The 23,701-nt window shown below is 45.6% G+C and overlaps 1 protein-coding gene across 1 annotated transcript in view; it reads left to right on the forward strand.

The window, feature by feature from the left end:
- The first annotated feature begins 346 nt into the window (after window positions 1-346).
- Window positions 347-23,701, forward strand: part of PTPN5 (protein tyrosine phosphatase non-receptor type 5) — a 556,863-nt gene continuing 533,508 nt past the window's right edge. The window contains exon 1 of the mRNA XM_069223005.1: window positions 347-1,374. The gene's annotated coding sequence lies outside the window, so the exon portion shown is untranslated. The remainder of the gene's footprint in view (window positions 1,375-23,701) is intronic.

The following is a 23,701-nucleotide window of genomic DNA, read 5'->3' on the forward strand; positions in this document are numbered from 1 at the left end:
TGTCTGGCTTACTCTGTTTAAGAATAGTGGTGTAATTGGAAGGATTTTGTGTATTGAGCATGATTAGCTAAAAGTGATGAGCGCTACAGGTAGCAATTAAAATTAGAAGAGGGCAGTATTGCGATATGAGGAACTTCTATCAAATTGTCACCAACTGCAGCAGGAGTAACTTGATGGTGAACATTGTATGTCGATGTTTTTATGGTTATCACGCTCATGACATGTACGCATCTGACATTAATGTTCCATCGTGCTTCAGACGGACTTCTTGGTGTCATCGCAGTCTCTAAGCTCCGACTGCGGCGTTCCGACTCCCTCCTCACTCACACAAATAGCATGTCACTCCCTCCTCAGTCATGGTGGCAGTGTGAGAGGATATGGGCGCCGGAGCCTCGGCGCAGGTATGCAGTGAAAGGCTGCGCTTCACAATGCGGCCAGGGCTCTTTTTCTTAATGAAAGAATGGCTTCCGTTGTGATTGGTCTCTGGTCAGGATATGACAGGGAGCTGCACCGAGTGCTTGAGCCCTCCCGCGTGTTGGCAGGAACACACCTCCTGGCATATGGACGTCGTGACTTCAGCTGCTCTGTGTCGTTTCTAATTAAAAGAAAAAACACACTTACGCGCAGGGTCTTCAATCACACCGCGTGCAAAACGTCATTGATAAAAGCGTCCCAGAAACGTGGGTAGATTAGAGGACGTCTAACCGCATTGGACAAGCTTTAACCCCTTTCTGGACCATGCAAGCCTATAGTCGTCTCTCGCTAACACCGGAATCACCCCTCCCCTCATGTGTGCCCCTCCACGCCGCTCTGTAATCCAGGAAAGGCGGTGTGGGCGGCTGTGAAGGGCCTTGTCAGCCCGTCACAGAGTTGAGGGGTGGAGGAGTGAGCGACGAAGGGGGAGAGTACGAGAGCAGCCTCGGAGGAAGGATGAGGGGGTAAGATTCGTGCGCACGAGAGGGGGCGGTGGACGCAGTCTGTAGGCAGGGACTTCACACTACGGAAACTACGGCAGGCCCTAGGCCTGGGTGCCGCAGGGGCCAGGGTGCACGCGCGCAGAGGCAGTGTGCACGAGCGCCGGGAGCAGGGTGCATGAGCGCCGGGAGGAGGGTGCACGAGCGCTGGATACAGGGTGTATGTTCCTCGGAGAAAGGGTGTACTGGAGCCGGGGCAGGGTGGATTGACCTGACACAGTGTGCAACGGCGCTAGGGCAAGGTGTCTGAACGTCGGAGACAGGGTGAATCTCTTGAAAAGGTGCATGAAGGCCCGGACAAGCAGTACCGCGAGGAGTTCAGCACTGGCGACTGGACAGCGCCCGAAGCAGTAGGCACTGAGGACCAAAGGCTTGACTGGGCTCCTGCGACGCTAGACAGGTAACTATGCTCTGTGTGCGTCTGAGGGACAAGCGTGTGTCTCGCTGTTACAAGTACAAACATCCGCAGTGCCCTTTGATCATTAGCTCGGATTTGCGCAGTTTTTGACACCCAGTCCGTACATGTTCATTGCTCAGTCTGATAATCGCATTGATGTGCAGTATTACAGTGTCTTTTAACTCATACCTACTCAGAGTTTCGGTCTGGGTTTGCACATGTGCCAGTTCCATTCTCACTAGCGCTTACATGTGCAGCGTTCTGATATGCATAGTTTATTCATGTGCAGTATTCCAATCCGAATAGCTCATACACGTGAAATCCCCCAGTCCCGGTTATATCATGTCTACTCTCTCAAACTCAGACGCGAGCAGTGTTTTAATCTGATTTAGCTCATGCGTGTCCATTGTTTCAGTCCCGGTTAGCTCATACCTATTCAATGCTTCATTCTCAGCTTGCACATGTGTCGCGTTGCAGTCTTAGTAGCTCGTACTAGAGCAGAGTTCTGGCCCCGTTAAATTATGAACGTGAAATGTTCCGATCCAGTTAGTTGTCCCGCAGCTCGTTATGATACCTATTGCACTTCCGGTAGGTCAAACATGTACGGTATCCCACTCTTTTTAGCTCATAAATGTGCATTTTCTAGTCCTTTTACCCCATACATGGATATTGTTCCAGTCAAGTTGATTAAAGTGTATGCAGTGCTCCTGTCACATTAGTTAAAACGTGCGCAATATTCATGTCTCGTTGACTGATATGTGTGCAGTGTTCCATCTTGTTTACAAATTTAGCCTTATACATGTGCAGTTCGTCGTTTTGTTGGCTTAAATGTGCAGTGTCCAGTGTCATTAACTCGTACAGGTGCACTGATCCAGCCTCAGCTCATGCGCATGCAAAGCTCCTGTTGCACTGTTTTAATGCGCAGTTTGCTCTTATCAATTAGTACAGGTGTGCTGTCTATGTATCGTTAGCTCGTGCATGTGCACAATTCCACTTTCATTTGATAGTGCACATGCATCGTTCTACTTTCCTTACTCCAGCCTGTGTTATACCCCTTCTCATAAGCTCACACAGGTGCAGCTTCGAAATGCTATTAGTATATGCATTTCCAACATCAGACTCTTATTTCTCGTGTGTGTGACGTGTTGAGTTCTCACTGCTATCTCCTATGTGTGCGGGCATTCCATTCTCAGTGGCTCATGAACGCGCACCTCCCGTATCAGTGAATCATGCATGCTCGCTACCACTTGCACCTACGTTCGCAGCATTCAGCTATAGCAGCACTATTATCTGCAGTGGTGTAGTCCCCGTGCATGAATGTGCATGTTCCACATAGATTACCTCAGACGTGCAGCGGGTGTGCAGTAGTGTTCAAGTATCATTAGTTCACACAGGTGTACTGTTCCAGTTTCATTAGCTCGTGCACGTCAGTGTTCCACTGTAACTCATACACGTAGTGCCCCGGTCTCATTAACTTATAAGTGGCCAGTGTTCCATTAAGTTCATATGTGCAGCGTGTGTTTTTATGTGGTTTAATTGACTCAAACAGGTGCAGTGTCCTAGACAAATTAGCTCGCTGACCTGCAATTGCCCTAATTTAATTGTATACTTGTGTTTATATTACCCCAGACTTTTGGACTCCCATTTGTGCAGCACCCCCTTGTTGTCTCACACAGGTTCAGTTTCCCCACACATGCTGTGATCCATGCTCATCTCGTGTGTTCTGTCTTATTTTCTCACACATGTGATCATTCCAGTCTAATTGGCTCATGGACGTGCAGAATTCAGTGTCAGTGATTCATGTATGTGCAGTTTCCCTAGACGACAGACGAGCAGCACGGGCATGGGCAGCGTTGCAGTTGCTGGGAAGGAACAAACTCTGCTTCATTGTAATTAGCCCATGCATGCGCAGTGCACAGGTGTCATTACTAGCTCCAACGTGCGATTTATCGCAGCCTCTGTATGCTATACATTCCCACTAATCCAGTGCTGTTAGCTAATGCTTCAGCAGTGTTCCAACTTCATTAGCTCATTGTGGTGCAGCATCCAGTCACAGCTGGCCATGCACGTGCATCGTTTCAGTCTCTGCGTCTCGCGCAGTATCGCAGTCTCATATTAACATGTACGTGGATGTTCCATGGACATTAGCTGATGCATGTGCTAAGTTTTAGTCTCACTGGCTGGTGCATGGGCAGTCTTCCAGGCATTATGAATTCGGAGTGCCGGAGTGAAGGCCACCATGAGCAGGAGACTCGCGGCGCTGGCGCAGTCACGGCCACAGCTCCGCAGAACATGCCTTATAGTAGCAGACTGCAGAGGCACTCGTTTTTATAAAACTCGCTAGTTGAGGCGTCAGACGCTCTGGTCTGTCCGTCTTTTCTGTGATATATCGACTCCTGGCTGCCAGGAGGCAGTCAGATGCAGATAAAGGGATCGCAGCTGCGGCCCTGCACACCTACCACGCGAGGATAGGAATGCAGCTGGTGGCACGCTTGCACGAATTCTCAAGCTCGATGGCTGTTCTTTCGCCTGTACACAAGGTAGATCACGTCCCAAAGGACCCCGAGCAATAACCTCGCTCAGTTCTCGGAAGAGCCGAGGAGACGCTTTTTGCACATACTTAACAGCGCCTGTTGGTCAATTGTCACAGCAGCGACTGAAACCGCAGAGTGAACGTCGTGGTTGCGGGGACGTGTCCGCGCGGCTGACGCACCTCTGCTGCAGTCGGGCGCAGGCGGCGTGGGGACGCTCTGTATGGAACGCACGGTCTCGTTACCATGGCGTCCCGCAGCCGCTTCTGTGCGACCGCCTGCGCAGGCAGGCCACCAGCGGTGCATGGTGCGTGTCCGGATGCGACGTGCCGCCTACACCGCTCACTGCTTATCAGTTGTAAGTAGGCAGTTGATTACCAGAGAAACGTCGGGGCCATACACACATCTATACATACAGACAACGTGCTATTTGTGTACATTAGGTAATGCCAAATTTTACTTTATGCACGCGTCGCCATGCCGACGGTCATGTGGCTTTTTATTCCATAAATAAAACGTTAGTGACTTTTTATCCCGTAAATAACATGGTTGTAATTGCACAGCTAATTGTGCATTGCACCTTGGTGCTGTTTCCATAGAAACAGGGGCTTATCTGGCGTTAACCGTGTCTTCAGGAATAATGCAGCAGCCACTGCATGCTCGCAGGAAAATCCCCACGCCTGAGCGACCCATGCCAGCCCCTGTATGGGGAAGCTGGAGTCCTCGGCAGCAGATTTATGAAGCTAGAGTCCTCGGCAGCAGATTTAAGAAGCTAGGGTCCTCGGCAGCGAATTTTTCTGAATAGCACCACCAAGAACTTGTGAGACGAAATTTATGGTGCTTTGCCTATATGCTGATTGTCACTCTATCCACGAACTAGGATTCTATGTATGTATAGGGTATTTCCATAGTATGAACGTAGGCAAATGCAACGCAGCACCGTACATGGGCACAGAAAACCCTGCATGGTAGGACCAGTGGCATAGCAAGTGCGCCACAAGCCTCAGTGCAAGCACGAACCACCATCCCCCAGTTTTCCAAAATAAATAGTCACTCACTGGGTGTAAGCGTTCTTTTCCCGCTCCTGAGCTCTGGGTGTCACTGCACCTGCTTCACTATTGATAACTACGCCCAGGGGCAGGAGGCCCCAGTTGTTGAATTATTTCCTCTACATTTGCGAGGGCTAAGCACCTTTCATGTATGTACTGGTTTTTTACGCCTGCATAATTATTCCAAGGCCTCCTTCCCCTCTTTGTGTAGCGCTCTGTTGCTTTCTAGTTAGCTTTGAACTAACTACACACATTGAATTACATATATACAAAGGCTATAGGTAAAGTACATATATTACATATATAGTCCTATAATCATGTGAGGAGGCATTCTCTCGAACACCAATTATATGTAAATAGACACCAGTTAAAAAAAACAAATAATTGGTGAATTAGGGTATTTTTACGGTTCATAAAATTTCCTGAAAAAACGCTTTATATTTAATTTTCCAATATTTCACTGTGCGGAGACCAACATACGTAAACACCCAGATATTGTATATTGAGTTGCACTTAGTGTAAGATGATATTCTCTGCTCTTGGGGCGGATATAAGCCAATACGTTTAGCTGAGCTCAACTCCCTGATAGCTATGGCAAAGAGCAGAGAGGATTAGCTTAGGAAAATGTATATAGTATTTATTCAGTACCACAGCCATAACACAGTAAAAGCACCAAACAATAATATTCCTGAATAAAGACAAGTATTGGCAAAACCAATAGGTCTGGGGTTGGCTGCCAGCTTTTTGGCTTTGGCAATTGTTTTGTTTTGGCATAGTTTGTGCAAAACCTTATTTTTGGGGAAGCTGCTGGGCCATCGTCAATCTAAAAAAATACTTGGCTAAAGGCAAAAATATTTCTTTGGATTAAAAAAAGGCACACATTACCCTAGTAGTCCCTGACACTGAAGGGGACCGCATTTTGTGTGGATGTGCTCCTTTTGAAAAAACAGCATGCTGTCACTCAAAGTTCAGTCAGCCAGTGGCTGAAATGTGCTAACCCAATGGTCCACAATGCATGCTGCAGTGGACGGAATTAAAATGTCTATGATATAATGACTAATGGGTGAAGTCTGGCTGAAAAACCCCTACAAGTAACTTTGTTACACACACAATATTAGTAATTTTAGCTAACACCAGGACTAAAAAGCCAATTGTTCTGACATAGGCTGCCAGCCTCTTGCCTTTGCAAATTATTTTATGTAACATTTTTGGTAAACATTCTTACGAGTAGATAGTTTTACAAGGATAACTGTTGGAAAGTGGGTTATTGTTAGTGGTAAGTATGAGCCTACCACTGGCAATAAGGCCACTAACCAAATATAGGTTGAGTAAAGGTCTCCGTAAATTAGCCCCTTGCTCAACCCTTGGTAGCTGTAACCGAGCAGGCAGGCCTAACTTAGAAGACAAGAGTGTAAAGCATTCAAAACATCAATACAGTAAATAAGTGAGACACAACACACAATAAAAATCCCACACCAATGTATAACAATAGGTTATATTTCTATGAATAAATATACACAAAAATGACAAAAATCCAATGTAGGGAACCAGAGATATGAATTTTAAAAGAATAAACACTTTCTAGCGCTTAGAAATGCAAAGTGCCAACTTTACCAAAATTCTCCAAACTTTTCCAATCTTGAAGAGTCATTTCCTGAAGTCCTTCTTGCAGGTAGAGAGGGTCCAAAACACAAATCCAAGGGTCTGGAATCTCCTGGATGGTCCTTGGAAAATTTGACCACAATTCCCACAATGCACCATGCCAAATCTTTAAAAGTCCACTGGATGCACTCCAGACTGGGGACTTTTGCTGGGGAGGATGCAGGTGACGCTCAGTTAGCCTGTAGCTGCAGGGAGTCCACTCCTGAGTCCTTCTTGAAGCAAGGCACCATCCTGAGGGCTGTAGCAGCAGATTGTGCAGCAGGCATAGTTCACTCAGAAGTGCAGGCCAAGAGTGCAGATCCAGACTCCAGCAGGGCAGTCCTCCTTTCTCTTGTACTTTCTGGCAGCAGATCTGAGAGGCTATGCACCTCTCACATATTTATTCCCAGATCCGGAGCATCAGGAATTGGGGCACCCAACCAATAGAATGCAGAGTGACGCCCAGATGCATGACCACTTCCTCCAAAGTATGGCATTCTTCCAAAAATCAATGATGTCTGAAATTCCAGCAGAGCAGTAAGAGCTGACTTAACCATCTTCCAGTGTGGCTCATTTCCAAAGCTCTCCTCCCCTTACATCTGCAAATTCCATCCTTAAGCCTGGTATCTGGCTGAGGGGTCCAGAAGGTGGGGGTTAGGTGATCTGGCATTCCCTTCTGTCTTGCACTCCTTTGAGGATGTATGTTTTATTACCCCTCCCCCTGCTCTGTCATTCCAGTGTAGCCCCCAGGCTGCCCTTCACCAGATAGGCTCTCCCCTGGATGGCCCTTATCACTTAATCAAGCAGCTCTGCTGATCTTGTTAGCACTGACCAATTAGAGGGGATGTTCAGAAGGATTTTGGCTTACAGAAAGAAAAGCCATATACCTTATTTTCTGTACAAGTTGTGATAAATTCACCAATGTCAAATTGCTGGATTTATCAAAACAAATCTTTTAAGTCCTTCAATGACTTTTCTGCACTTATCCTTACTATAAGTACCATGAAATACAAAATAGCAATGATAACCTATGAAGGGCAGTATCTATAATGGAGGAAAAATTAAATGATCAGTTTCTACCTAACCAGGGTTTATAAACCATCTTTTATAATGCCCGTGCTTATAGTTACATGACACCCGCGCCTGAGACACTTAGGGGTGACCCTGGGGGTATCTAACATGTGAAAATAAGGTAGATCATCATACTTAAAGTGCCCACAGCCCTGAAGGTGAATTGGGACATCATTTCCATTTAAATGCAGTCTGCAGAGTCAGGCTACATTTAAAAATGACGGAAAACCTCCAGCAGTGCTCACATGCTAAGGGCAGCAATTCTACTGGGCCTCTACTTCGATGCAATATTATATACTAGGGTCTTATAGGTAGTTGGCACACCCTTGCCACATTATTTACTAGGGATTTATAGGGGCTGTCATGCAAATGGTAGGAAATTAACTTTTAAAGACAGGCTGCAAGTCAGTCCTGCATTTTAAAGGACAGGAAGCACACAGCTGTGCACACATGCAAGTGCATAAATTCTGCTGGGCCTCTAATCTCCATGCCCTATTATATACTGGGGGTCTATAGGCAGATTGTACACCCTTGCCCTATTATATACTAGGGACTTACAGGGTGTGTCAGGACAAGTGGAAGGGTACCCTAATACATAGGGGGTCATTCCAATGTTGGCGGGCGGCGGAGGCCGCCCGCCAGAATTCCCCCCTCCGAAATACCGCGCCGCGGTCAAAAGACCGCGGCGGGTATTACAAGTTTTCCCCTGGGCTGGCGGACGGTTGCTGAAAAACCGCCCGCCAGCCCAGGGGAAAACGACCTTCCCACGAGGATGCCGGCTCGTAATCGAGCCGGCGGAGTGGGAAGGTGCGACGGGTGCAGTGGCACCCGTCGCGTATTTCAGTGTCTGCAAGGCAGACACTGAAATACTTTGCGGGGCCCTCTTACGGGGGCCCCTGCTGTGCCCATGCCATTGGCATGGGCACGGCAGGGGCCCCCAGGGGCCCCGCGACCCCCCCTACCGCCATCCTGTTCATGGCGGCTTTCCCGCCATGAACAGGATGGCGGTAGGGGGGGTCGGAATCCTCATGGCTGCGGAGCGCGCTCTGCAGCCATGGAGGATTCACACGAGCAGCGGAAAGTCGGCAGGAGACCGCTGACTTTCCGCTTCTGACCGCGGCTGAACCGCAGCGGTCAGAATGCTCGTTGGAGCACCGCCAGCCTGTTGGCGGTGCTCCCGTGGTCGGTGGCCCTGGCGGCCACCGGCCGCCAGGGTCAGAATGACCCTCATAGTGTACTGTACTGCATGTGTGTGTTTTAACATATCACTGGTCTGGATCTGGCTAATAGAGCCCAGGGCACAGTCAAAGTCAGTTAGCATCAGCACCAGTCAGCAACAAAAAAATGGGGATGACTTAGAAAACAATAACTACACAGAGAGCCTTGCAAAGACATATATATATATGAGGGCTATATAGATAGTGTTGCAAAGATAGATAGTGTTGCAAGGATAGTTTTACAAAGAGAGATAGACAGTTTTGCTAAGAAAGATAGACAGACAGATACGTAGATAGATAGATTTGAAAAGGTAGACAGACAGAGTTGCTAAGATAAAGCAGAACGATAGATAGGGTTGCAAAGATAGACAGTCATACTTGCAAATATAGAGTAGAGAGATAGACAGGGTTGCAAATGTTGACAGACAGACAGAGTGACAAAAAATAGAGTAGACTGATAGCTAGACAGACAGCTTTGCAAAGGAAGACAGACAGACAGAGTTGCAAAGTTAGGTAGGTAGGACAGGAAATTGGAATAAACAACAGAGCTAAAATTAGTAATATAATAGTTAATGTCTATATAAGTAAAATGTACAGGAACACTGAAAGCACATTAGAAAGCCATACAAGCAGCACATACAAACTAAACTGGTTTACTGGTTAACTGTAGGTGTTAGAAATGGGGTCTCTGGTTGACAGAGGTATACACCCTTGTCCAAGTAGGGTCACAATCCTAGTCAGGGTAAGTCCCAACACAATCTAAATCATCTTGTGCCTACCCTCTGGTAGCTTGGTACTGAGCTGTCAGGCTTAACTTAGAAGGCAATGTGTAAAGTATTTGTGCAATAACCCACACAGTAACACAGTGAAAACACCACAAAAAACTCCACACAGGTTTAAAAAATAGGTTATACTTTTTGAAACGATGGAAATCCAATGTACACAAGCAGAGTTATACATTTTTAAAGATTAAATCCCACTAAAGCGCTAAGAAACACAATAGCTCCAACGGGGGCTATTATGGCATCGTTGACAGAGTTGTTCCCAATAATCCAATGCCACAGGCGCTGGTCACGGAGTTGCACGGACCCCCATGTAAGTACCTTTTGAGAAAGAAGAAACAAAGACGCCGCATGGAGTCGGGGAGATTAGGCGTCACTGGGGCCGGTGCGGCGTCAGTCCCTTATGGCGTCCAGGGAGATGTGGTATGGGTTCCGCATTGGGAGGCAGGTGGACATGAGGAGTCGGTTCCGTCCGGTTGCAGGGAGAGCTGGTGCAGCATCAGCAGTCATGCGTCAGTCCCTTGTGACCAGGGAGGTTCGATGGATCCAGTCAGTCAAGACGTGATGTGTTGACTTTACGGTGTAGCAATGACCCTGCGTGATGTCTGCAGTGTCATGGCAAAATCGGACTTGCGTTGCAGGCCATGGTCATTGCATGCAGTGATGTCCATGGAGCACGAGCAGGCTGCGGCGTCAGTTCTGGCGTCGCTGAAGTCATTCCTGGCATTGCTGAAATCGTAAAAGTAGCTAAAAGCTAGTGGGAGAAGTCTTTGCTGTCCCTGAGACTTCAAAATAGGAGGCAAGCTCAATCCAAACCTTTGGAGAGCGCTTTTGGGGAAGGCAGAGTTCTTCCAACAAAGTCGGAGGGCAGCAGGGCAACAGCAGTGCAGCAGTCCTTCTCAGCAAAGTAGCCCAGATGAGTCATTTGGGCAGCCAGGCATCTTCTCTGACAGAGTGCAGGTATAGATCCAGAAGTGTCTGATCTGGTGGGGTCAAAGACCCAGTTTATATACCCAAAAATGCCTTTGAAGTGGGGGAAACTTCAAAGAGTGGTTTAGAAGTGTACAAGTACCCCTTTCAGCCGAGTCCTGTCTGCCAGGATCCTTTTGGGGGGTTATCAGTCCTTTGTGTGAGGGCAGTCCACTGGCCTTTGAAATGTAAGTGTGAGCCCCTCCACCCTTCCTGCTCAGGAAGACCCATTCATTATGCAAATGAAAGCAGATGTGACTGAGAGTCCTGTGTTTGTTGTTGTCTGGGAAGAATGCACAAGGGGAGCTGTCAACCAGCACAGGCCAGAGGTGGGTTGGAGACAGGCTGTAAGGCACAGATGGCAGTAAGTGCAGCGAAATGCCCACTTTCTAAAAGTGGCATTTGTAAAATATGAATATTAAATCCAACTTCACCAGTAAGCAGGATTTTTTATTACAAGTCTGTCAATACCAAACAAGAAATGGCTACTCTTTCCAAATCAGAATCTACCACGTAAGAGTATGTGAGGGCAGTTCTGATGCTAGTCTATTAGAGGAGCAGGCCTCACAGTAGTGGAAAATGAATTTAGGAATTTTTCACTACCAGAACATTTAAAACAACATAAGTACATGTCCTGCCTTTTACCTACATAGCACCCTGCCCTATGGGCTACCTAGGGCCTACCTTAGGAGTGACTTATATGTAGCAAAAGGGGAGTTTAAGGCTTGGCAAGTAGTTTTAAATGCCAAGTCGATGGGGCAGTGCAACTACACACACAGTGCTGCAGGCCCACAGATACCATTTAATTTACAGGCCCTGGGCACTGGTAGTACACTTTACTAGGGTCTTACAGGTAAATTAAATATGCCAATTGGGTAGGAACCAATGTTACCATGTTTAGGGTAGAGAGCATATGCACTTTAGCACTGGACAGCAGTAGTAAAGTGCCCGGAGTCCTAAAAACCAGCAGAAACAGTGTCAGAAAAGTGGAGGAGGGCAGGCAAAAAGTTTGGGGATGACCACCCTAAGGCTGTCAGGTCTAACAGTAGTCCTCAGTTAAAATACTACAGCAGCATGACATACATGAGTGCAGATATAAATGCATTTCTTTGCACTCATACAAAAAATGACAACTCTGTGAAGAAAAGTTTCAAATAGACACAAATTTGTGAAATAGCAGTAGTCAGATAAGGACACTTCAAAATGAATTTAGAACACCATAAACATGTGACAGGTACTTATAAAGCTGAAAATAGCTTGTGCTCATCATGGAAGAGCTGGTAGAAAGCTTGCTGCTATCACATCAGACTCAATAGAAAGCTTCTTGCTATCACATCAGCCTCTAAACACAAAGGCAACATGTGGTGGTTAGAACATTTAGATAGGGGGGTCATAATGGAGGTAGAATGTAGGAAGATAATTATTAGTAGAGAGAATGTTGTAAAGGCAGCTACCGAGGGACGGTTGCCAATTCCTTTTGCACTGGCATTGCTCTGTAAATATGGACCAATTCTACATTAAAAAAAGTTCCTGTACCTATTCCTACATAGTTCTATTCTTTACAATGGTGACGAGATGGGCAAAAGCAATGCCAGTTTAGCCTTTCGTATTGTGAGGCTTAAGAAAGTTCACAAGGAGTCTGATCTACGAGATCCGGATCATCTCGGGGCAAGTGTTGTGACTATTGCGGCACGCATATTGTGTTATTGATAGTGCAATATTTTTTCGCTGGATTGCATGTCTGTACTTACATTTGGTGTACGAGAAGATTGTTTTGCCACAAGTGCTGCAAGCATGGAGAGGAGCACGCTGGTCTTCATGCGATCTAGCTCGTTGTTTTGCACATGAAGACTGTTTGGCCACAAATACTGCATGAGTAAAGGAGAGCACGCGAATCCTCGAGCAATCTGGCTCGTTGTCTTGAACTCCTACAAGGATTATATTATTATCATATTATTATTTAACGGAAAGGTAAAGTTGTGGTATAAAGATTCTTTTAAAAGGTAAGTCCAATAATCCATTTCCACCCTTCTTTTTAGCTGAGCCAGGAGAACCACCTGTTCAATGGGAGTTATGACTAGACTTATTTGAGGCATATGTGGAGGTGTTAGAGAATGGGGAATGTACTCCTGAACGACATTTAGGGCCTGATTCTAACTTTGGAGGACGGTGTTAAACCGTCCCAAAAGTGGCGGATATACCACCTACCGTATTACGAGTTCCATAGGATATAATGGACTCGTAATACGGTAGGTGGTATATCCGCCACTTTTGGGACGGTTTAACACCGTCCTCCAAAGTTAGAATCAGGACCTTAGTGTTACTTAAACATAGACTAGGTGCTATAGTTTTCAGAGAGTTTAAAACTTACCTGTATTAGACAATTTTAGTGAGGCAGATGTATATCACTGTGCTCTCAAACAATTACAAGAAAGGTATGGCAGGAAGATTAATGTAGTTATGGAAATATAAGCTTTATTTTAGAGAACAAAAAGACAGTCTATTAATCAGTATATGGCAGTGTTAAGAGGATTGGCTGTAACATGTTTTTGAACATATGACAAGGTTTTGAGGGACTAGTTATTAATTGAAACTAAATCTAAGAAATAAAGGAAAAATTGTGGTCTTCGGGTGAATTGTCTTCAAAGGCGGCAGTAGAAGTGGCAAGGAGTATTGAAGTAACCGAGAGGTGCATTCAGGTGGTAAGAAAGGAAAATAAGGACAATGGTACGATATGTGCTATTGGTGGTGAGAATAATGGGAAGGATACAAAACATGTGGTTGTGCGTAGTAATCATACAAGCAACAACGATGATCCAAGTTATAATTCTAAAGGATTGCTATTTTATAGATGTGACTCTAGTACAAATTTGGCAAATTCTAAAATATGTGCTGCTGTTGGTAAAATTTGTAATGCATGTAAGAAGATAGGACATTTTTCAAGTGTGTGTGAGAATTTTGGGAAAAAAGTGAATTATATTGCGGAGGATTTCAATAATGATGAGCCTAAATAAAGTATGCAAGATGTGTTGAGTATACAGAGAGGAAATCAAAGGGGAAAAATGTGAAATTACCAAAATGTTGGTTAAATATTGACGGAACACAAGTGGAAGCAATGGTGGATTCTTGTGCATGGTACACCATAATAGGAAAAAAGTACTTGACCAAGTATGGCCAGACAGAGAGTTGTAAAACACAAGCCTAAGTCCAAGTATTAAGGACGATGCAAGCTCAGTTTGAATATGCTGGTAAAAGGTGTAAGGCAGATGTACTTATTGCTGAGAAAAGGTGCTATGATTTTAGGTTGACCATACATGACAGAACTTGGAATAAAAGTCGATCCTAATGCTGATCCACCCGTGTATGCGGTGGATGGTTGTAATATCCAGGGTACAAACAATATAATTTATTCTGATTTAAAGACCATAATTTCAAACATTTTCAGTAGTCAATTAGGCAACATGAAACATTTTAAACACACAGTAATATTTTAAAAATGTTATACCTGTGAGACCTGAGACGAAAATTGAGGAATGTCCCATTTAATTACAGAATGAAACTAAAAGAAATATTACATGACTTATGTGAAAATGAGATTATAGAACCAGTTGAAAGTTCTGATTGGGTATCTCCAATTGTAATGTCTTTGAAATCAAATAGTGATTTGAGACTCTGTGTAAATTTACGGTCTTTCAATAAAGCTATTTGGGTGGAGGTTTATCCATTATCAAATTTGCAAGAATTGATGTCATCTATTGGTGATGCTAAAGTATTTTTAACAATTGAGTTGGTGAATGCTTACCATCAAATACAGCTGGATCCTGACTCTAAACATTGTATAGCTTTTATAACACCTGAAAGGATGTTTCAGTATAAAAGAATGCCATTTGGTGTAACTAGTGCATCTGCTGTATTTCCAAGGGAAATGTCCAGAGTACTGTCAAATATAACTGGTGCAAGGATGTTCCAGGATGACATATTGGTATTTTTGAAGGATAAGAATAAACATGATTGCGTATTGAGAAAAGTATTACAAGCGTTAATGGATAATGATCTGACAGTGAAAGAGCAAAAATGTACTTTTGGTAAACAGCAAGTGGAATATTTAGAACATGTTTTCACAAAGGATGGCATTCCTCCCAAAATTAGCCATGTTCAAGCTATTAATGATGCTCCGGAGCCTAATTGTAAAGAACAGTTGATATCTTTTTTAGGGTTGATAGAATTTTATTCACGGTTTGTGGAAAATTATGCATCTAGGGTGGAGAACTTACGAACACTACTAAGGAAAAATGCAACATTTTGCTCGAAACAGGAGCATAGTGAGGAATTTGCAGCTACAAAAAAGATACTGTCAATGCACCATGTTTAAAACCATTTGATGTGGGAGCTGACTGCATTATTTCTGTGGATGCTGCTGGGTATGGAATTGGTGCTGTGTTATCCCAACAAAAGAATGGAAATGTGTGGTTGGTTGCATACGCATTCTGCACCTTGACACAGGCAGAAAGGAATTATTCCATGATAGAAAAGGAATTACATGCTGTAGCTTGAGTGGTGCAACAGTCTAGAATGTATGTATGGGGTCAGAAATCCAAAATATGTACAGACCATAGACCACTGATAAACATTTTAAAACCAGGAGGTGAAAAAAAACTCACTCCGCGGTTAGTGAGACTGGCTTCAAAATTACAAATGTACCATTACCATATAATGCATGTTCCAGGGAAAAACAATTGTGTGGGGGTTGACGATACTGAGTGTGGAGTGGCATTCACATATGATGATGTGGTGTCTGTTGAGATCTACAAAACAGAATTAGAGCTGTTCGTGGAAGGTAGATGAAGGAAATGGAAAAAGATTATGGGGGTCATTCCGACCCTGGCGGTCCATGACCGCCAGGGTCGGGGACCGCGGAAGCACCGCCAACAGGCTGGCGGTGCTTCCTGGGCTATTCTGACCGCGGCGGTAAAGCCGCGGTCAGAAAAGGGGAACCAGCGGTTTCCCGCCGGTTTTCCCCTGGCCCAGGGAATGCTCCATGGGGATTCCGACCCCCTTCCCGCCACCCTGTTTCTTGTGGTTCTTACCGCCAGGAACAGGATGGCGGGAACGGGTGTCGTGGGGCCCCTGGGGGCCCCTGCACTGCCCATGCCACTGGCATGGGCAGTGCAGGGGCCCCCTTACAGGGCCCCACAAAGATTTTCACTGTCTGCTTTGCAGACAGTGAAAATCGCAACGGGTGCCACTGCACCCGTCGCACCCCTGCAACTCCGCCGGCTCCATTCGGAGCCGGCATCCTTGTTGCATGGGCTTTCCCGCTGGGCCGGCGGGCCGGCTTTTGGCGGTCACCCGCCGGCCCAGCGGGAAAGCCAGAATGGCCGCCGCGGTCTCCTGGCCGCGGATCGGTCATTCGGCGGTAACCGCATGGCGGGCGGCGACTGCCGCCCGCCGCGGTCAGAATGACCGCCTATGTGTTGTTAAGGGTGAAAGAATTTCTCAAAAAAGGGTGGGCGTCTGAATTGCAGCTACAAGGTGAATGTAGCACGTTTTGGAAAGTCAAGGATGAATTATATATTTGTAGTGGCATTATTTTAAGGGGTGATAAAATAGTACCTCGCTATGGGATGCGGGGAAGTATTGTAAAGTTAGGACATGGAGGTCATGGGGGTATGGCAAGTACCAGGAGGAAAATTGAAGAAAACGTTTGGTGGCCGGGTCTGGATGGTATGGTGGACCATTGCGTGATAAAGTGTAATGCATGTAAAAGTGATAAAATAGTTAAACCTGTAGTGGTACCTCTACAAATGGTTAAATTGCCTGAGGGACCTTGGTTAGCATTTGAGTTCATGGGTCCATTTGCCACATTGCCATCCAAGGAGGCAAATGCTTTTGTCCTCATTGACTATTTTTCTAAATGGCCGGAAGTTCGTATGATTGATAGTGTAACTATGGATGTGGTCATTGATTTCCTGGAAGATGTGTTTGCCAGGGAAGGTATTCCAGAAACATTGGTATCTGGTAATGGTGTAAAACTCATGTCTAGTAAAATGCAATCCTTTTTAAAAAAGTTGTGGTGTGAACCATGTAAAGGTGTCTCTTTCATTCTGAAGGTAATGGTCAAGTTGAAAGGTTCAATAGAGTAGTTAAAGAGGCTATACAGTTGGCGTTGAAATTTAAGCTATCATGAAAGGAAGCTCTCCAAAGTATGTTATTCTCTCACAGAATTACTCCCCATTCTGCAACAGGGAAAACACTATTTGAGTTGTTGAGAGGGAGGAAGCTGTCTTCTAAACTAGTTCCATGGTGGTTAAAGAATAAGAAACAAGAGGAGATGTTGACAGAAATTGATGGTCAAATAAGAAGGGGAGTAAAAAAGTATCAAAGTCAAGTGTTGAATAAAATTAATAAGGGGACAACTATGCCTAATATTGTGGCAGGGCAATATGTGCGTTTAAGGAAACCTGGATGAATAGAAAAATGAGCAACCCGTTGGTCAGTTCTGGTGAAAATAGCAAAGGTGCTGGATGGTGCTGTTAAGCTTGATGATGGTGGGGTACGTAATTTGCGACATGCAAGTTTCTGTAAAGGTGTTAACGTACATGGGAATGAAGATTGTGGGATGCAGTATGATAATGAGTATTTGATGGGGGATTGTGTGATTGTTGAATCTAAGTTGCAACCAGATGTGTGTCCTGCTATACATCCAGAAGTAGTAAGTGGTGGCAGTGGCTACAAGTCTGGTAATGGAGTGTTTGAAAGCAGTACTTTTCAGAGCAACAGCTGTGTACCTGTTCGACAAAATGAGACTGTGAAGAAATTACCAGGGTATCTCAAAGAATTTGTGATGAAATAAAGATAATCTTTCCAAGAATATTTGTATACATTTCCATCTTCCTATTAGAGTTGTTATTAGAGTTAGGAATATTGTGTGTATGATCTTTTCCTTATTAGTATTTCATGAACTAATTAAAAAAAATGTTATTTCCTTATTTTTGTATTTTTTAATTTTTTTTAAGGAAAGGTGTGTGATGGTTAGAACGTTTAGACAGAGGGTTTTAATGGAGGTAGAATGTAGGAAGACAATTATTAGCAGATAGAACGTTGTAACAGCACTTACCGAGGGACAGTTGCTGATTCCTGTTGTGCTGGCATTGCTTTGTAAATAAGGACCAATTCTACATTTAAAAAAATCCTGTACCAATTCTTGCATAGTTCCGTTCTATACACAATATAAGTAATAAAGTAAAACCAAGTAAAACCAAAAATACTGGCACTGAAAATAACTATTTTATGTGCAGATGTATTCCTCGCAAAAGAGCGAAATGCTGTCGCTCAAAGTGAAGTTATCCAGTGGCAGAAGTGGGCCGACCCCCTGCCCTCTGCTGTATGTTGTAGTGTGTGGAAGCAAAATGAGAATGACACAACAACAGCCAAGCGGATGAAGACAGCTGTCTGAAAGCCCCTTTAAATAAGTATATTATACATATATTTTTTTAAAAGTCAAACATTTTTGGCTAACATCAGACCTAAAAAGAGTACAATTAAATAAACAAAATGACAAGAAAAAATCCAATTCATGTCCATAAGCTAAGAAATTGTAAATTTTTAAGTAAAGAAAGCACCAAAAAGCACTACCAATGATAGTCTATAGACGTGGTATATTGGGACATAGGTGCAAATTCAGGCTGACTGCAATGGAGCATGGGTCGGATACACTAAGCAGATTCGTCCAAGTCAAAGATTTTACCTTCTGACTTAAGTCTTGTTAGAAATTGGGTTACTGGTTGACTGGGGTGTGAGTAAGCCCTGGTCCGTGGCGTAATACAAAATGATGGGGCTCCCCCAGCAGAATGTGATAAGGGACCCTGGCCATCTCCCAGACTGCATAGGTATTCATGTGTCTTGGGCTCAATGGGAGCCCCCTGGATGGTTGACCCTCCCCTCCACCCCACAAACTGCAGGGTCTTTCTATGGAAAGCAGAGTGGCATTCCTTAGTGTTTAACTATTACTTATTCCATCTCATTGCATATATTTGGCAAGGCATAAAATGGAATGACTTAGAGAGGGCCCTCCCCGCACCACTGGGGCTATGGCCCTGGTCAAGCAGCAACCACAATCCTAGTTAGGGCAAGGCACAAGCAAAGCCCAAATTAATCTGTGCTCATCTCCCTGGTAGCTTGACACAGAGCTGTCAGGCTTAATTTAGAGGCAATGTGTAAAGTATTTTTCCAACACTTCAAACAGTAAAACAGAGAAAACACCACACAAAGAGACCTCACACCATGTTAGAAAAATATAGCTTAATGTAATGAATAAAACAAGATCAAAATCACAAAAAGTCAATCAGTAGAACCAGAGTTATGAATTTTTAAAGAATAAACTACAATATAGCACCTACAAGCATAAAGCATTAACCACAGCTATCTGGTCACGATGGACCTGGTCCAAGTCAGAGGTTCAGACTGACTGTGATGGAGTGGGAGTCAGTTGCAGTCCCAGATTAGTCCAGCTGAATTTTTACCTTCTCACGTTTTGTGCCAAGAGGTCCAGTTCACATTGGAGAGGTTAGCAGGGAGCAAGGACAGCTTTGTAGGTGTCAGTCAGCGTGGTGTGAAGAGTAGGCTGAGTGCGGCAAATGGCTAGACTGGAGCTTCATGCTGGCTATCCCCCATGTGCTGAAGATGCTTCTGTGCAATTAGACGGGCTAGCAACTGCTCACACTGAATTTCAGAGACAGAAGCACTGTTCTGGTGCAAACAGGCCTGTTCTTGGACACAAAGAGCCCCAAAGCTTGATTCCAAGAGCTCATGAGCAACACCAAGTGGTTTAAGACCTGAGAGGTGTTATACAGTACCTACTAAGGTAATATGACTGCTTATTAGGACAACAGAACTACAGAATGTGGGGGACTAACTCCATCCACACCGTCAGGAGCCGTTGCCCTGATTCCTGGTTACCTCACAGTGCCTCACCTGCACCCCTAAACCAACTGGGGTGTAAGGTGATTACAACAACCTAAACATGACACTCTGACTCCTGAGAGAAGTCATGGAAACACATCTTACCCTCTCATTGTATTACTCATGCATGCCCAAACAGAAAAGGGATGTGAGACGAGCTTTCGATACATTTATTGAAACAATTGCAATCTGGCATAAAGAGAATAAGCTGCGATAATTAGGCAGATGAAAGAAAGCAAAGTAATTAGCATTATGAACATGGTAATGTGAATAAACAGACCAACCATGATGAATATGGTTCTAGAGTTTCTAGATGTTCTAGAGGTGCTAGAGGTTCCTACCTAACCCTGAGACTATGCTGAGAGCATAGCGGGTGTACTCCTCTGTCTGGCTCGGTCTAAGGGATTAGCCCCAGCTCCATACCTAAAGACAGTGTCAGGAGTCAGCCTGCGGTATAGATGGCAATTCTCTTGGGGGGCTGATAGATTAGTGCCAGCACAGCTGCATGTCGAACACAGTATTAGTCAAGGATGGTCGTGGCTGGAATGCTCTCTGTCCCTTCTGGGTCAGTGCATTGTCTGTAGAATAAGCCATACTGTGTTGGAAGCACAGATCCTATGCAATGTTGTGTCTAGATGTTAGAAGCTGTCTCCTGAACGAGCAACTAGGATATCCTGTGCAATGTTCATAGCCTTTACCAGAAAGTACTGATTACATGTCGTGCAAAGGCTAACTAAACAAGCTACTAGTACCCCATATTCCTAGAAGAATATCATGCATGAAATGTGTGTAAAATGTCATTGCTGAAAGCAGTGTAGCTAAAATGATCAAATATAAAATATAAAATGAAACTAAAACAGGGAAAACCAGCTTGGGTCCAAAAGGACTGTATGACAAAGGCACCACTTGGGGTCAGGAACTCGCTGGAATGGCATGCCTGAGACATGTTTACAGTGCTACTTTAAGTGGATTGCACAACTAGTGTGGCAGGCCCACTAGCAGCATTTAATTTACAGCCCCTTTGCACACATAGTACTACTTTACTAGGGAGGTGTAAGTAAATGAAATGTACCAATTACGGATAAGCCAATGTTTCCATGTTTTAAATAGAGAGCACAAGTACTTTAGCATTGGTTAGCTGCACAGAGTCCTAGGGCCAACAAAAACTAATTCAGCAAAAATAATAGAAGGAGGAAAGCAAAAGGTTTGGGGATGACCCTGCAGAAAGGATCAATGCCAACAAATATCCAAATTCTAACAATCTGCAAAAATATATAGGAAGTCAAAATGTTAGGGGGAAACCACACCAAGGATTCTAGGTCCAACATGTGTCTTCCCCAGCTAAAAGTAGGGAAAACCCCCTAACCACTTGTAAGTTCTCTTCACTAAGGTGGAGGAACCTGTAGAGACCATCATCATTGGTGTGGTCTGTTCCAGGACAGTGTTCCACCATAAAGCCATTTCCTGTAGGGAGATGGACCACTTCAGCAGTTTGGGATTGTCCCCCCTCATCTGCATTACCATCTGACGGATCTAGCGTGTATCTGAACCGGGAAGTGAGCTCCAAACAGGTATGGTCTCAGCTTTTTCATTGCCAAGATCATTGCAGAGCCTCCCATCTCTATTGCACGCCACCTCTGTACCCGGGGTAGTAACCTACTGATGAAGACTAAAAGTTGATCCAGGCCCTCTACATTTAGCTGTGAGAGCACAACCCCTATACCATGCTCTGAGGTGTCTGTCTGCACAATGACGTCTTGGGAGAAATCAGGGGCCTTGAGCATGGATGCTGTGCACATGGCCTCCTTCAGGGTGTCAAAAGCATTTTTGCACACCTCTATCCAGATCACCTGACGAGGCTGCTTCTTGGAAGTCAGCTCTGTCAAGGTTGCAACAATGGTGCCATACCCCTTGGCAAATCCCCTGTAGTAGCCGGTGAGGCCTAACAAGGCCCTCGCCTCTGTTTGGGTCTTGGGAGTGTTCCCAAGTCAGAATAGTTTAAATCTTGGCCCCCTTGGTGACTCAAGTAGACCACTGACCCCTGCCTTATCTGGCACTTACTGGCCTTGCTAGTCAGGCCTGCCCTCCACAGAGCCAGAAGCACTTCTCTGAGGTGGCACAGGTGGTTCTCCCAGCTAGAACTGAAGACCACAGTGTCATCCAGATAGGTACCACTGAAGTTCCCCAACCCAGCCAGGACCTGGTTGACCAACCATTGGAAGGTGAAAAGGGCATTCTACAACCCGAAGGGCATTACTGAGAACTGGAAGTACCCTCCTGGGATAGAGAACACAGACTTCTCTTTGGCCCTCTCGATCAAGGCAATCTGCCAGCACCCAGACATTAAATCAAATTTGCTGAGGAACTTAACAGCTCCTATGAGCTCATATGCTCTGGGGATGGGGTGTCCATCAGTCTTGGTGAGCCCACGGTAACCCCCACAGAACCTAAATTCTTGAGTGACACCTAGAGGGGCAGCTTTGGGAACCAACACCACTGGGCTGATCAAGGGATGTTTTGAGGGCTCAATAACCACTGACTCCAGCATCTTGGAGACCTTCTTTTTAATGCTGGCTCTTACCTTATCAGATAGCCTGTAGGCTTTACTCTTCACAGGCATGGTCTCCCTAATGTCAATATCATAGGTGCACAGTGTAGTGATTCCTGGGGTGAGGGAGAAGAATGAGGCAAAGATGCTGACACCCTCCACTGACCCATCCTGCTCCTTGGAAGAATGGAGGTTGGGGAAAGGTTCACTCTCCTCTTCCACCCCATCATCTGTGACCAGGAGCATGAGCAACTCAAACCTCTTGAAGTGGGGTTTGAGCTGATCGACACACAGGACCCTTAAAGGGCTTCTAGGAGTCTTGAGGTCGACCAGGTAGGTGACATCACTCTTGCGCTCCTTCATCTCAAACAGCCCAGACCAGCAGTCTTGTGTGGCCCGGGGCTTCACAGGCTCCATAACCCACACTTTTTGGCCAGGTTGAAGCTCGACCAGAGTGGTGTTCTGGTCTTACCACTGTTTCATGTCCCCCTGGCTTGCTTCTAGATGTTCCTATTCTCTCCTCCTCAAATGCTTCATCTGGTTACAGAGTGCCAGCATGTAGCTTACCACATCCTGGGGGGGGGGGCTCCTTAGGAGCTTGCTCCCAGCCCTTGTTCACCAGACTGAGAGGTCCTCTCACATGGTGCCCATACAGAAGTTCAAAGGGGCTGAGGCCAACCCCCTTCTCCGGTACCTCTCTGTAGCCAAATAAAAGTCATGCCAGGTGGACATTCCACTTCCTTCTCATGGGATCCAACAGGCCCATTATCAAGGCCTTTTAGGGCGCTGTTTAATCTTTCAAAAAGCCCATTAATTTGAGAACTTGTAGGTTATCCCACACTCCTTCCACATGGCCTTTAGGTACCCCTATATGAAGTATGATCTGACACCACCTTCTTAATGAAGCCCACATGGATGATGATCCCCATCAGTGTCCTGGTGACTGCTGGCACAGTCACTGTTTTCAGAGGGCTAATCTCTGGGTATCAGGTGGCATGGTCTACCAAGACCAGGATGAGGCTGGTGCCTATGGCTGTCTTGGGGTCCAGAGTAAGGGTGAGCTCCGCTCTGCTGGCAGAGCTAACAGAGTTTTTGTCACCTTGTGCTCTGCTTGGAGCGTGGAGTTCAACCAAAGATTCTGCTAGCCCCACCAGCGGAGTGGAGCTCACCGAGTGCACACTGCAGCCCAGTTATGGGCCACACAGCGCAAGTACAGACAGTCTGTGCTTGCGCTGTGTAGCCCATAACTGAGTTGCAGTGTGCACTCTCAGCCCCACTTAGGCGGCATGGAGCTGCTGCCGGCGCCAGCTCCAGATCCAGGCTTCCCTCTGCCAGCAACCCGGGACCAGGGGGCAGAGGGAGGAAGAGAGCCAGGCTGCTGGCAACGAGGACCCTGGGAGGACCCAGGTAAGTCCTTGTTTTTTTTTCTTCTGTGCACACTGGTGCACCGGACTGCCCAGGACTTTTGTGCACTGGCCTGCCCCGTGTGCAGTGCACACAGGTCTGGCTAACTAGGCCAGACCCTGCTTAACGCTGATGAGATTGGATGCATTCAGGGCAG

Source organism: Pleurodeles waltl, chromosome 3_1, assembly GCF_031143425.1.
Source record: "Pleurodeles waltl isolate 20211129_DDA chromosome 3_1, aPleWal1.hap1.20221129, whole genome shotgun sequence".
Classification (NCBI taxonomy): Eukaryota; Metazoa; Chordata; class Amphibia; order Caudata; family Salamandridae; genus Pleurodeles; species Pleurodeles waltl.